At 38.0% G+C, this 14934-nt stretch overlaps 1 protein-coding gene across 1 annotated transcript in view; it reads right to left on the bottom strand.

Annotated features, from left to right (window-relative positions):
* Positions 1 to 14934, bottom strand: part of PLCL2 (phospholipase C like 2) — a 181706-nt gene that overhangs the window by 98968 nt on the left and 67804 nt on the right. The window lies entirely within an intron of this gene.

Raw genomic sequence — 14934 nt, 5'->3', positions numbered from 1 at the left:
ACTTGCTTTTCAATTCAAAATGGCTAGAAAGCCTTCCGTCTTGGCTTCCGGCCACATTCCTGGGCTTTGATAAATGTGGTAGGTGCCAACTGCTGCATTTATAATGATAAACACCATTCCCTTCATTTATAATGATAAACACCATCCCCTCCACCCAAAAACACATATACCCCAAAGCAGGAAAAGAAAAAAAAAAAAATGGTGAGCTGTGGCTCAGACGCTTTCATGGAATTCTCAGGGGGATTAAACAACAGTTACTAAAAATTGCAGTAACCTAAACAAACTGGCAAAATGAAAAAAGAGGACAGAGGCTAGATGAAGGGAAAAAGGCACCAATGGAGGACAGGTCTTAATTGTACAGTTTGGGGAAAGATTTATACGGTATACCCACTTCAATTCGACAGAGATTTACAAGAGTGCCTCCCAGGTGCCGTGAACTTTTCCAATGCACTCTGTGTTTTTGGACATGAAGCAAACGCATTAACTGCCTCAGGTGTCCCTCCTTCTGTAGGGATAAAACTATTAACCAGGAAACATAGTCTTAGAAATGTATCCTGTTTAATATTATGCTGTAACCATATGCCACTCCAGATTCTTTGTAAGTAAACAGGATAATTTGGGGCGAAAGAAAATAGAACACCTCAAAGAAACTTCAAGATAAGATGTCACCACAACCTGAGGTGAAAAAACTGCTATAGTGAATACTAAATTTTTGTGACAGAAAAGTCACCAATGGCAATACACAGGGTTACAGATATTTTACTGTCCAACAACACTGAGCAAGCAAAAATCCTTGCTGAGACTAACTTTCAGAAATTCAAGCTGCAGTTCATCACAGGTTCTTCTCTAAAGAGCACTGTGAAATGAAGTGGATGGCAATTACTTTTCTACCTAGAAAAGAGAAACCCAATTACATTAATTAATTAACAATTAAATTAACCTTCAGGTACAGTCTCTGGACATGCTGCAAACAAAATATAAATCTCTCAGATGTATCTACATTTGAACCAAATTACCAAATTCACAGAAAACTTCATGACTCTTAAACTCCATGCAATGCCTCACTAATACTGAAACTGCTCATTTCTCATTGACAGTAAAATTGAAGTTGGATAAACAAGTTTAGTCATGAGATTACTGTCGGCTTTCTTTTTCCAAACCCTCAGTACAAAACTTTGAAGTATGTTATTATTTTTAAAAATCTAACTGTATACAAAATTTGCTCAAATTAAAAAGAAAAGTAAACTAGGGAAAATATGTTTTTTTTCTTTTTTGCTACTTGATCCATATATTATCAATATTATATTACTTAAATAAACATATTTCCAGCAAATGCAAATTATAACAAATGTAGTTAAGAGTGGTTTGATAAATTTTACTTTTTCAAAGTGGCAGTTCAAATTAAGCCAAATCATAAATAGAGCTCATATATACAAAAGACCCTAGGGGGAACGGGTAACAAAATAGCCATAAGAACTGAAAGAAACAAGAGTTCATGCCGTAGGCTTAACTGAGGCTTTTAACCACAAAATAAATGTGGCTTGTGCCCCCTATAATGTGTAAGTCACATCATCAGGTGATTCTGAAATATTAGTCAAATTTAGAGATTCCTCTTTGGGCTTCTAACAGTCCAGAGACGTATCATCCAAAAATAAATGAGGCAACAACAAAACAAATTGCTGATGCTGTGAAAGAGTAAGCATTCCAAAAACAAAACTTCACCGCATCATTCCTTAGAATCCTCTCTTGACAATTATTCCCTTTGGGTAAGTATCTCTGTATCGGCTAAAAGTTCTAACAGAACAGCAAGAGCTGACCAAAAGAAAATTGCACACGAGATTTCCTAAGCTTTGGGCAAAGGGCAAGGTCTGCTTTCCTCTTTGCCAACAAAACTTCCTAATTGTGAAAAGAGTCATTTTCAATAAGTTTCCAACATTTAGAATTGTTGCTGGGATTCTGGGCTTGTTGCATTGACACAATGTCGTCTGGCATTTGAGCATGCCAATGCCTCTATGGCAAGAAAACTAATGAGCTTGTAAGAAATGTCCTTACATCAGTACATCCCCAAGAACATTCCAGCCGCCAGCATTGCCCCACCATGAGAACATTATTTTTTTCCTTTTAATGGTAATATCGAGGCTAGACCCAATCTCACTGAACTGCAACAGAAATGAAGGCAGGGTCCTGCCCACCCCTTTTTTCTATTCCCCATTATACATATCTTCCTTCTCTCTCCTCTTAATCTTACTGGACTAAGAGTTCCTGAATGGCAACTAATGTAAGTAATAAGAAAAATGAAGTTTCTGATTGCTGTCACTAGCCCACAGGGCAAAGCATCATTACCCCATTTGTAAGTGTTGATGAAAATGAGGACAGCTCATAAAGAAGTCACAAATAATTTTTAATCTGTCTTGCAGCCATTCATTTTAAACCTTCAAATGATTGTGTGTGTGTGTGTGTGTGTGTGTGTTTACCCTCTGATCAACAACAAAAGGGGTAGGAAAGATCTTAACTTCTTGTTTTGTCCTCTGAGTACATTCCAAATACAAAAAGCAAAGCCAAGTTTGAGACTATCCAGAAACTGGATAATCAGCTCAAATAATGTAGGGGCTGAAGAGATTCCTAACATATGTCTCAAACATAATGCAAGGGCTGCTGGAGGCGAAAGTGCAAGGTACTGAGAGGGGTGCGATGTGGAAGGAGACACAGACTCTGTCGTCCGGAAGCTTTCAACACAGATGCTAGAGGAAATACCTATGTGGTAAGTATATTAAGAGAAGTTTATGAAAGGGCTGTGATGCTCTGAAAACAGGGAGCACGGGTTCCTGCGTAGGCATCTATTGAATAATGGATCTGAGTGGGTAAAAATGGAAGGAACTGGCAAGAAAGGACATCTTAGGTAAAAGGAACATCACAGGAGTGGAAATGCTCTGGGGCTGGCTGGGAAGGGCAGCTTGTTTGGAGTGGCCTGAGTGCAGGCCTGGGAGGGGAACAGTAAGAGCTAAGGCTAGCAAGGTCAACTGAGGCAAATCACAGGAGCCCTGAAGGCCAGCCAAGGCGTAAGTACTCACAGGACTATGCTCTAGGATATACTAGTTTAAAATCATTCCCCTCTAATCAGGGGAAAAGGAAACACAAATCATAAGGTAAAGTGATGTGAAATAATTCCTGAAATAATTCACTCAGTAAATACATATTCAAAGGCTATTCCAATGCCTAGCACAATGCCTTGAACTTGAACTTGGAAGACTTCAATACTTTTTAAATGAATAATGTCCATTATGTATGAGGCTCAGTACCAGGATACTAGACACTGTGTGACTACCTAGATAAACAAACATGGATTCTGCCCTTAAGGTGCTTCCATCTATATATATGGGCCCCAATCAAGGATCAGGAGTTGGGGGTCACTTCCTTTTAAGAAGGAGGTGATCTATGATAAGTCCCCCAAATGCTACCCTACTGTGGGCCAATGGAAGACTCAAAATTCAACAAGTAGCTAAAGACTGAAATAAATAAAGACAACACTCTCCTCTCCCCACTTCATCCTACTCTCTCTTGATGGGAAAAATGCTTACCTAAGCACTTTCCTTCCTTTAAGAGATGACACCAGCTCATTGTAGAATGGGGCTTGAGGCACTGTCAGGTACCATCTTCTCCAGCCAACCTAACAGTCTACCAACAGCAGCTCAGCCACACCAGGCCTGAGGGAGAGCCAGGCCTCCTGAAAGACTGGCAGTGGCTTTCCTGCTGGCAACTGGGATTTGGATGAGGTTGGTTGCCCCAAGGCCAGGGCATAGCACCCTGGATGAACTTTGACCCAACCACTCAGAGCATCTCAGTTCAACAGCTTCCTTTTCCCAATTCAGTCATCCTGGACTTCTGCCCCACCAGTCTCTAGCCATTCACTTAAGTGCACACCTTGCCACTCAATCTCTCCCCCACCACCTGGGAGAACCTCCATGGTATAACTCCAGTTTGTGCCTGTGTCTGAGCATCACATAGCCCAGAAGCCCTAGTGACAAGCCCCGCTCCCACCTAAGCCTCTCAGACCTTTCTACCAGTGTGAACATTCTAGAGAGCGACCTCCTCTGAACTCCGTAATTTGGAAGGCTGCTGCTCCTTCACAGGGGTCCAAAACTAGTGTAATGAAAGTTCCTAAGAAGCTGCTATTACGCTCCACAGTAAATATCTGAAAGCCGCTGGAGCCACTTCCTAAGAGAGCCAGGGCCTGAAATCTAGGTGAGTCCAGGCTTTACTGAGCTATGCCTTGAGTAAGTGAATGAGGAACCAAATCCTAGCCTCAGTCTCTCCTCATTACTCAGTAAAGGCCACCAGGACCTCCTGGGGCGTGCCTTCAACAGGCCCTGTGAAGAATCTCTATGTTTATCAAGGGTCTGTCTTTCTACCTCCCCTGAGGCTCAGGAGAAGGTCATGTTGTGTTGAGACCTTTTAGAGAAAAACAGCACTCTGTGAGCCTGGGTTAGGATTCTCCGTGCCTCACTGCCCCTTCTAGACAAGCCAGACCTGAAGCAAGTACCCTCTCTTCCACGTGAGCAGACCTCCTCACCTTCGAAGCCCGTAACGGAGAAAAGGGGCCTGCAAGCAGAACCGGAAGTAGATGGATGCAGGAGCCTCTGGAGGAACTCCAAGTGCCAAGGCCAGAGACTGTAGCCCTTTCCCTCTCCATTCAATTAAGAGTCTCGTGAGGACATTTTTCAAGACTCTTCAATAAATATCTATTATGCAAAGTGAGACATAACTGCATTTTCAAAGGTTACAAAATCTTTGTGCTGTTGTGCAAAGGCCTTTGGACTTAGATTTCATTTGGCTAACAATATAAGGCACAGAAAAGATAACCATGATCCAAAATGGGAATCTACTGGCAGCAAGAGAAGCACAAAGCACGGTGGAAACTCTGCAGGGGCAGCAGGCATCACATCCCTCTGGGTGACAAGTCTGGAGCTCTCAAGAGCACCTGACCTGTATGTCCAGCTGCCTCCCAGGCAGTTCTTCTTGGTGGTTTCAAAGGCACCTCAATTTCAGCAAGTAGCAAAATGGACCTAGCTGGTCCTCAGGCAATGTTCCCATGTGAGCAAGGATTTCACCGTCCATAAGCCAGAGGCCCAGGAGCATCTCTGACAGAACCACCTTTCCTTCTGTTCTTCCTATTGATGTTACCTATTAAATCTGCCTCACTCCCACCCACTTCTTTCCTCTCCATCACCATCATTATGTCTCTGGGTTCCTCCAACGACCTCCTGTCCTGCTCCCGTCACTCAGTCCTGCCCTCTAACCCTCTGTCCACTGCAGTGGATGATGGGATACAGTCCTGATGCTCACCTGCTTATAGCTCTGTAACGTTTGCCCTTCCCTCTCTGGATAAGGTAACACTCCTTGCGTTGGCCTACAAGGCCCTGCAAGCAGGGCTTCTACCTCCCACGTGCCAGGCTGGGTCCTTTCTCCCTCTCCCACCATTCTCTCTGATGTTCCCAAGCCTGCTCCATCTGCCTACACTGCTCTTCCCTCCTTCCCTTTGTTTAGTTTAAGTCCTACTCAGTCTTTAGATTTCAGAACACCTGTCACCTCCTGGATCTCTGTAATTATGTCTAATTCTCCTATTGTATGTTCTCTCAGTTCCATGGACCTCTCCTGTCCAACACTTGTCACTATCATTTTATAATTATTCCTTTCATTACATGAATGTCTGTCTCCCTTACTAGGCTCTAAGCTCCCTGAGAGAAAAACCATGACTATTTCACAACCATGCGTTTAACACAGGGTTGGAAACTTGTCAGACCCCAAATAAAACTTTGTTCAGTGAGTGAGTATACGAAACTTACAGGCCCAAGGTCACAACAAAACAGTGATAGTAGCAGCAGCAGCTGAATGGAGACTTTTCTCACTCCCATGTGACGCTTCCTGATCACACCGTAGAGTTCTCAGTGTTGTCAAAAACAATACTCTTTAAAACTCATTGTTTCCCTTTCACTATCTTAAACATAATTTTAAAAATTAAGAGATACAGAGATTTCTGATAATTTATGGAATTAAAAAAATTATTTCGCTATATCTGGGTAACTCTAATATTATAACTTCTTTGTTCTTTATTTCAAATATTTTCATTGACTAACTACAATGTTTGAGCACAGTACTAGGTCTTAGGAATATAAAAATGAGGAACACATTCCTAGCCCCATACATAACAAGTACTTTGGAACCACAGCACCCAGGTTCAAATTCCTGACCAGTCACTTAGGAGGAATGTCACATGAAAAAAAAAATTGCTTAAACTTCTCAGGCTTCAGTTAACTCTCTTGTAGAAAGGGGATAATAAAAATACTATGGCATAGGTTATTCTAATAATGTTGTGTGTAAGCATTGTTATCAGAGAGCCTTTTGAGTGTTCTTATGAGTACCTGCTTGAGACACAAAGTTCAAAAAGACTGCTCTCCACTTTCAAAGAATTCAGTGAAAAGGGAAAGTAAATGATTAATAAACAATTTTAATAGTGACTCATAAATGCTATACTCCGGTATGACAGATTGTTGGCATAGGCCCAGAATATGCAATTTTAGTATCTAATTTTATTGTCTATTCATAAATTACTAATACACAATTTACTCTTCTCTCAAGATAAACTATTTTTTCATCTTCATGATTATGAGGGCCTGTTACTGTTTTTTCAAAGTCTAATGATACACTGCCTCAAATACCTTATGCATGTGTGTACATACAAATATGTAATGTGCATATAAACACAAATAGTCTTTATTTTTTACCACTAGATCAAATTAGTTTTAGGAATTGAGAAGAGGGAGATTTGAACACTTTCAGGCATTTTTTTCAAATCTCTTAGTCACTAAATTATTTTGGTTTAGAAAGGCCCTAGCAATTCCTTTTCATGTCAGTTGCTCTTGGTTTTATTTCTCAAAGCAATTTTAATTGCTTTTGCTCTCTTCACATTTGAATTTCATTGCATGAAATGTTCACAATATCAAGTTTTATCAGGAGTAGGCAAAGCCACAGGGCAGCATAAGGATTATGAAAATATCAATGAGTATATCCATTCCTTTAATTCTCTTCACTAATTATTTATAGCTAGGCTATTAAAAACAATTGACTCTGAATTATTAATACTGAAGAATTATAACAGCATAAGCATTAAACATGAAAAGTCCTGGGGAAAAAAAGCGATCCTAGATGGGGCTCCTCCTGACTGCAGTGAGAACCCAGAGAACCTAACATCTGGGCCATGAGGCACGCCAGCAGCAAACGTCTGCCATGACTCAAAGACAGAGATGCCTCGTCCTGACACACCTTACCAGTAAGTATGTCTCTGATAGCTTAGCCCTCCATTTCAAGACTAAATCAACTGACCCTTCAAAATAAACCTCTTCTAAATTAATCTCTTTTCTAACATCTCTTCCCCTTCATTCCTTCAACCAACTTTCTGTTCCTTGCACATCAACTGCCACAAGAGGAAAAGGTCTACTTATTCCTGTAGTCAGCACCACTCTTGTCACTCCAGGTTTCCAAGCTCCCTGAGCTTGCCCACAACCCAGGCCAATCTCAGATCATTCCTGCATAACTGTCATTCATTTTGCTCATCGGTTCCAGATCCCTCCTGGCAGGAGCTGAGACACTGATGCCCCTGGAGCACTACAGTACAGACATCAGAGGCCTTGACTCCTGCCAAGCAAGCCCCTTATTCACCTAGTGGTGATCCTCTGCTGGGTATGTCTCAGGCGTTTTCCCTTCACCATCCTTACCCTGCCTGGACAATAGATAGCTCTGCTCCCTACATTCCTGAGCAGGTCAAGATGCTTGCGCTTCCTATACGGGGTTTCAAATATGCTTTATTCTTCTCTACCTCTCTCCCTCTCCCATTACCCTCAGTCTCATCCAATGACCTTGTCTCCTACTTCAATCAGAAAATAGAAGGCATCAGGTGGGGATGCTTCTTCAGCTTCTGGCTTCCTTTTTTCAATTCCATTCTGATTTGAAATGCTACCTCTCTCTGGTCTGAGGCTAATGCCCTGCCTGTGCTCTGCACCCTATTCCCTTCCCAGGGCCTTCAAAGGGACATCACGGCACCAGTTACCCTTCAGCCAAATCTTCAGCTTCCCTCTCGCTATCCCTCAGCATCAAACTTCCTCAATCCTTTCCATATTAGAATAAAACAACAGAAAACAGAAAAGGACTTTTCCTACACCTCATGTCCCATTGCATTTCCACTTTATATTGACTTGTCTGTTTCCTCCAGTTATGCTCTTTGGGGGCAGGGACTGGTGTCTTACTCTTTGTTATATTTCATTGCCTACCAATGCTGGACACATAGTAGGTGCTCGCTAACTATGTGACGGGTGAATAAATGAGTGAATGGAATATATGGAAGTGTACAGTAGAAATGTCTTTGGATTTGATGTTAGCACACCTGCCTGCAGTCCCAGCCTCAACATACACTAGTGGTGTAACCAGTCCCTACGTTTCTGTTAGCTTCAACTGTGAAAAGAAAGTTCTGGAAGACTCACCCTTACTCTCTCTAGCACTAACCTTCTGCAACTCTAGTACCTTATAGCATGAGATGTTTTTACATTTTAAATGTTACAAGGCTATCCTAAGGAAAGTGGCAGGCTCCCCATCTCCAATGAAACAAGAGGACATATATGTACTTTAATAGTAAGTATTTCATCTAGAAGACATTTCTTTAAAAAGTATGTTTAAACAATGTTACGCCCTGGCATATGTTACTAAGAGAAACTTTTGATGTTTCACTGAATATAGATAATTGGATTGTTTCAAATCTTAATTGTGGTTTTCTTAACCTGTTAAGTATTCAAACTGTGATGCCCAACAATTAATCAATAAATAGTAATTAAAATGATCCTCTGTATAATAATGGTCATCAGAGGGGACAGACAAGGGGCTAAGATACAGTCTCACCCTCAAGAAGCTTAAAGTACAGTTAGGTAAATAAGACTAAAATATGTATTAAGAAATAGTAGAAAATGGAATGGATTCAGAGAATGTTTTTGAGGGAAGGTGAGGTTTATGCCCAGAGGATTATTTACTTATCCACAAAGAAGATATACAGGAAAAATACTCGATTAAAGTGTGGGTACTTTGGTGGTTCTTCAAAGCTAGGCAGGACTTGGAATGGAGTGAAGCCGGCAATCTGACAAGGAGGACAATGTGACTAAAGATATGAAGGAGAGAATGTAGCTGACTGAATGGGAGGAAGGAAGGGAGTGGAGAGAGAGGGAGAAACAAACTCCCAAGGGTCCTGAGAGTCAGGTCTGGAGCTAAAACCAACATCAAAGTGAATAAGGAACTACTCGATGGTGAGTGGCTTGACTACAGTGCTGTTTAGAAAGTGTCATCAGGCCTGAGGAGGAATTCATGGTTAGAAGGCCAGGCAAGGTGAGATGGACCAAGGTGGTGGCGCTGTGCTGGGTGAACTGACAGAAATCAGCATACGACTCCATAGAGGGTAATGGGGTGGGTTGATTTAAGGGATACATCTAGATTTTTCAGCTAAAATCACTAGTAAAAGTGGTGCCATTTACAGGGATCAGAATTCTCTGTTGAAACAAAGAATTTTTATAAATTAACTAGTTTTATGGAGAAGGTGACTTTCTTTTCACCCAAAAGGTCACAGGTTCTCATGATAAAAAGGACGTTATAGTGGGACATCTAACTGAAAAGTTCTGAACACAGCTAGGATACAGATTTCCTAGCCAGTTAAGAGTTCACACAGGACTAAGCTGAGGAAGCCATTAGTGGAGAGGTGTTATTTGCTGCTTGTGCAAGCGCTCGAATGGATAAAATACGGAGAGAGGAGAGTATGGCCTGAGGACAGAGTGATGAATGCCTACTGTCAGACAACAGAAGGAAAAGTAACCAGGAAAGCAAGCTGGGAAGAACTGGCTACAAAGGTAGGAGAATTATGATAAATAATGTGAGAAAAGCCAGGAGAAAAAAAAAATTCTCATGAAAGGCATAGTCAGCAACATTAGTGCTGTGGAAAGGCCAGAAATAATAGGAGACCTTTGGATTTTGCAATATAAAGATCAAGGGTAGCACTGGAGAAAGAAGTTGTTCAGTAGACTGGTGGAAATGAACATCAGTTTGGAGAGGCTGGGAGATGGTGGGCATGAAACACCGATGCAATATGTTTTGTAGTAAAAAAGGAGCAAAGAGGAATAGGAGTCAGAAGGCACATAATGTTATGATAGAGAAGCTGGGTGTGTGGTTGAATTCAGAGGGATGGAAGGAAGATCCTGGGGAGAGTGAAGATAAATGTACAAGTAAGCGGAGGTGGATAAGATGCGATCAGGTACAGGAATAGCGGTTAGCCCTGGAGCAGAGTTGGGACACTCCTTTCTCTGCATTTGCATGGGAAGCAGAACATCCAAAAAAGATGTTCTCAGGTGCTGATGAGACAAATGTAAAAGTTAAGCTTTCGTAGTGAAAAACAGAGTGCAAAATATCCCCAAAAAGGAGTTAGGGGAAAAGGTCTACAGTAGTCATAATATTTATCCATGGGAGTCAAAGCTAAACAGAGTCAGAAGCCTCACCTGGCAGTTCCCAAAACCTAGCTTTCAGCATTGCTCTTGACACAGGTGTGCATTCTGAACAGTTTATTAAACCAATACTGACTGAAAACAAATTACCAGCTTAGGCAGAGCTTAGAAGTGTAGAATAGAATAAGAAAAAAAACTAATGCATGAGTTTATAAGTGATTAAAAGCGGAAGTCTTGCAAAGCTGCCCACAGTGACTTTACTTTTTATATAAAAGAGTTTGACATCATTATTTTAAGCCAGTAGTTTTGTTGTTTCTTCTTTATAACCTTCAGGTAATGAACTTAATCATTCCACATGTCACTCATCTCAAGTATCTGCCAATGATCCTAAAGATAATAATGGCTTTAACCTATCAACTAAGTTTCAGGGAATAAACTGCAAATGAAATTATTTTTGCATCTTTTGCTTGCACTTTAATTTGCTTTATTACAGTTTTACTTTGAACGTTGGACCCACATTTACTGTACACAATGGACATTTTCAGATACCAGAAATAAAACAGGGAAGCATGCAGACACTGAGTATGTAAGCTGTATTAAGGTGACATCTCTACAAACATTGTTTAAATCACTAGCTTCATAATTACCTACAATTAATGGTTTATTGCTCATCCTTTTCTAAGCTTGGCTTTTAAGTTTTATGGTAGCTAGGCATTTAAAGGGATAACAGAACTGCTCAAGAACTACAAATGCCACTGAGTGAAAATTATAGCTTAATATTTATGAATTAACATGTATTTTAAAGTTCATCGGGTACCTTAAGTGAAAATTAGAAATTAACTCAAAATTTATATGTTTGGTCATATCTTTTTAACTTTATATGATACTTGTGACTCATAATAAATAACAAATCCTCCAAAGACTTATTTCTATGACTAGTATGAAAGATACAATGACGCAAACATTATAAGTTTTATTATGTTTCATAGGAACTCCTATGGGATTTTTTTAAAGTTTGCACTCATGTTACTAATTTTACCCATCTAATTCCTTTCTCAGACAAATTAAATATCCACCTTGGGATTATCTGACCTGTATAAGATAAACGTCTATTAAATTAAGACTGGTTCACTGAGGTACGAAATTACTAAATCACTATGATGGTGAGAAAGATAACTAGACTTATTGCGGTGATCATTTCATAATGCATGTAAATATGGAATCATTATCTTGCACACCTGAAACTAATGTGATGTTTTATGTCACCTATGCTTCAATTTAAAATAAAATCTTAAAGAAATTACTAAATTGTAATTACTTGACTTACAGAAAAAATGATTATCATGTCACTACCCATTAAAAATAATTATATGAATGCTGTATAGCTGTGAAAAAGAGAATTTCAGAGGACAAGTCTCCAGGGCAGCGATTCTGCTTCACATGCTAATTACATGGCTAGGCTATTACTACACACAGAAAGGAAATACATAAGTAGTGTCTGATTACAGTGATATCATTTTTTTTACCTTTTAAAATTTATTTTTATCAAAATTTGTTTAAAACAATCCATGTTTATTGTGAAAATTCAAAATTATAGTAATACATGAAGTGAAGTCACCCAGGTTCTGCCCTTTGCTCACATGTAGGTACTGTTAACTATTTCATACATAGTTCTCAAAAAAAATTTAATGCATGTACATATGTGTGTTTGTGTACATACACGTCCCATTTTTGTAAAAATATTACATACAGTATTTTGCAACTAATTTCATTCAGTTAAAAATGTATCATGGACATTTTTTTATGTCATTACCCATAAAGTTCTTTTTTCTTTTTGAGCTTGTATAATATTCCCTTGTTTAGATATAACACAATTCACTTAACCAGCTCCACATTTGTGGATATTAGGATTTTTTTCCTTCCATTTTTTTTCACTATTATAAGCAGTACTCAGTGAAACGCTTCTCTACTTTTATGAGAACTGTTGCAGGTTAATTCATAGCAGAGAAATTTCTGGATCAAAGAATATAAACATTCAAAATTTCAACACATATTGCTAAATTGCCCATCACAGTTGCCTAACACTACTTCCACCAGCAAATAAGAATATCTATTTCCCCCTTCACACTCCTTAACACAAAATGTATCATCAGTCCTTTTACTCTTTGTCCATTAAATATGATTTTAATTTAAACTTCATTTAGTGTATTTTAGATTAAATCTGCTATAATCACTTCAAGGACTTCTGCCTTTAAAGCTAGATATTCCAATTAGCACTCACCTGATTTTAGGCTACGTATAGCCTAGACAAAAGAAATTATTTGGTAAAAGAAGACTCCAAAGACATACATTTTTATTATTAAATAAATCATCATTGTAAAAAGTTTTGAAAACATAGCGAAATCTAAAGAATAAAATGAAAATATGCATACCTGCATACCACCACTCAAGAAATAACTGTTAAAAATAATCTTTTATTCCATGCATATATTTTATTTAATGTACATATATTGTTTTTCTCAAAATGTAATCATACTATATGCTATTTTATATTCTGCTTTATTACATAAAGACATCAGGAACAATTCTGCTCCCATAATCTTAAATATTCTTTTAAAAAATTATTTTTAAAGTCCACATAATATCTTATTTGTTAAACTATTTCTACTGGACATTTACTTCTGATTTTTTATTATTACAAATTATGCAGCAAAGCATCATTGTATCTCCAAGTACTCTGTTAGGTTGGAGAGATTCCTAAGAGCGGTTAGAACAGGTTCTTTATCTTTGCAATATCAAGTCCTTAGGTTTCTATCACCTGTTAGATACAGCCCCATCTATGTAGGTGACTGTTTCCTTCCTTAGAATAAAACAGGCATCATGGCTGGACTGAACTTCATAATTATAAAACCAGAAACGTGTCCTTTTTTACTTTTTGCAAAATTGTTTATGGCTTTCAATACCAGCATATTTGACTGACAAAGCATGTAAGCATGAGGGACTTTTACCATACTTTTCTCAGCAGAAATCATCAAATGAAGAACTGAAAACTAGGCGATGAGAGAATCTGAATAAAAATTTCACAAGCATTAGCCTTTAGTATATTCACAAAAAGTAATCTTGTATTAGGCCACAAAGGAGCACTCCCATTCCCCAAACAGAAAATATACAGGGCAAATAATCTGACAGGTCTGCGTAACCAAAAGAGTCCTATACATGTAAAAATTGTACAACACACTTCCAAAAAACTTTTAGGTTAAAGAAAAACAAATCAAAATGAAAATCACCAAGTGTTTAAAAATGAATCACAAAAAAACTGTATACTAAAATGTTTGTGCTGCTGGAAAAGTAGCATTTAGGAAAGTTTATAGTCTTAAATGCTTGTTTAGAAAATATAAACAATAAAAAAAAACAGCTTAAATTTTAAATTCAAGAAGCTAGAAAAAGAGAAACATAATAAATATATAGAAAAGAGCTGTTAATAAAGACATAAGAAGAGATAGATGAATGAGAAATCAAGAAACTCCGAAAACAAACAAAAAATAGAATTGATCAATAAAACCCAAACCTGGTAATTTTCAAGGACAAATAAAACAGGCAAATCTTTGGCAAAATAAATTTTAAAAAGAAAAAGAATAGAATTCTTATTTTTTGAATTCAGATAATATATAATCAATGTGAATAAATTAGAAAAAAAATAAACAAAATAGTCAACTTTCTAGGAAAATATAAGAGAACCATCTATGAAGACAATTACTACATTAACAAATTACAAGAAAAAAATCATGATTGTGTTAATTACTGCAGAGAAAAGGATCTGATATAATGCAAAACACATTAACAGTAAGACTATTAACAAACTAGAAATACAAGAAATTTTCCTTAACCTGAAAGAGGGAATCTATGAAAAACAAAGACTTGTACTAGTTAAAGTAGCTCAAGAAAAAAACAATATAAGATATACATATTATTAAGAAAGAAACAAAATTGTCATTACTTGCAGATTTTGAAATTGTCTACATAAAGAGCCAAAAGAAGCGAATGGCAAACTATTAAATCTATTGAGTTGTCAGAAAAGTCATGATATATATTTTCTATGTTTTTCGTTGCAAAAATGTGTCATGACTTTTCCGACAACCCGATAAAATGATGTCAGCAAAATCACATACAAGACAAAACCAGAAATTATTAGCCTATATATATATATATATATATATATATATATATTAGCAATGATCAATTAGAAAAACTTAGAAATAAATCCCATTCAAAATAATTTTAAAATGCCTGACATGCAAGACATGAAAAAAATATATAAAACTTTACTGAAGGGCATAAAGTAATTAAAGAAGAGATGTATCTTGTCCCTGGATGGGAAGACTCAATACTATAAAGACTTTATTTTTCC

The sequence above is a fragment of the Hipposideros armiger genome, unplaced genomic scaffold, assembly GCF_001890085.2.
Source record: "Hipposideros armiger isolate ML-2016 unplaced genomic scaffold, ASM189008v1 scaffold_823, whole genome shotgun sequence".
NCBI lineage: Eukaryota > Metazoa > Chordata > Mammalia > Chiroptera > Hipposideridae > Hipposideros > Hipposideros armiger.
This window is presented reverse-complemented; position numbering and strand designations above follow the sequence as displayed.